Genomic DNA, 1323 nt, shown 5'->3' with positions numbered 1-1323 from the left:
CATTTCCTGGCAGAGGCAGAGCTTGTATCATGTGTGGGCGTGCCATGCATGCAATTGATCACAAAGTGGATTGTGACCTGTGATCCGGAGGACCTTGCCTTGCCCTTGGCTTGTAATTTTCTTTCTTTTTTTTTTTTACATTTCAATTTTTTTTAAAGGAGTGAGTTGTGTGCAGGGGGGTTAAATGCTTTATAGACAAGAAAAAAAAAACTGCGCTAGAGCCAACTTATTCATCATCTTCTTCATCTTCCTCTTCTTCCTCCTTTCTTCATCCTCTTCATCCTCCTTGTCATCTTCCTCTTCCTTCTTTTTCTTGCTCTTTTCAGCCTTTACAACCCCCTTTTTCTCTGCATCAGGTTTTTCTTTAGCTCTGTAGGCAGCAATATCCTTCTCGTACTTCTCCTTTAGCTTGGCAGCCTTCTTCTCACAGGGCTGCTTGTCATTCCCTGCAGTGTTGTTCCACATCTCTCCTAGTTTCTTTGCAACATCACCAATGGATAAGCCGGGTGCTCACCTTTGATTTTGGGGCGGTACTCAGAACAGAACAAGAAGAAGGCTGAAGGAGGCCTCTTGGGTGCATTGGGGTCCTTGAACTTCTTTTTGGTCTCCCCTTTGGGGGGATGTAAGTTTTCATTTCTCCTTTATATAACAAGCCTTGTCAGCCTTTGCCATATCTCCAAATCTCCCTTTCCTTTAGCAGACATGGTCTTTCACCTCTCTGAGCACTTCTTGGAGAACTCTGAGAAGTTGACAGAAGCATCCGGTTGCTTCTTCTTGTGCTCCTCCTGGCAGGTTTGCACAAAGAATGCATTTGAGGACATTTTGCCTCTCGGCTTCTTAGGATCTCCTTTGCCCATGTTTAGTTGATTTTCCTCCTTGAGGCACAGAGTCGCCCAGTGCCTGTCTGGCTCTCACTTGCCCCGGTGCTGTCTCTATGGAGCTCAATGTACTGCAATGTCTGTGAGAGAGGGAGCCAGGCAGCTTGTAATTTTAATAATCTTATCTTTAAATCTGTGCTTTTAACTGAAGTCTGATGGGACCATAGAGCAGGCACATGAGTGTAGTAGATTCAGGTAACTTATCTGTCCATTGTTTCTTCCTGATTTATCTGCATATAACCTTCTCACTTGTATACCATCTCTTGATGGCCAGTATCACAAACATGGAATCCTGGAGGACTCATGATGTGGGGAAGCTCAGTGACACTCAGTAAACACAAGGATGCTTTTGCATAATTGAGCAGGCACTGATAGCCCCAAGAGGCCGCCTTGCTACCCAGACCTGAATGTGCTTCAACTGCAGAAGGAAGGCAGAAAATAACCT

The 1323-nt window shown here is 44.9% G+C and overlaps 1 pseudogene; it reads right to left on the bottom strand.

Annotated features, from left to right (window-relative positions):
- Nucleotides 1-226: 226 nt before the first annotated feature.
- On the bottom strand, nt 227-857 carry LOC110297269 (annotated as a pseudogene).
- Between the last annotated feature and the right edge of the window lie 466 nt (nt 858-1323).

This window comes from Mus caroli, chromosome 7 (genome assembly GCF_900094665.2).
Source record: "Mus caroli chromosome 7, CAROLI_EIJ_v1.1, whole genome shotgun sequence".
In the NCBI taxonomy this organism is placed as follows: domain Eukaryota; kingdom Metazoa; phylum Chordata; class Mammalia; order Rodentia; family Muridae; genus Mus; species Mus caroli.
This window is presented reverse-complemented; position numbering and strand designations above follow the sequence as displayed.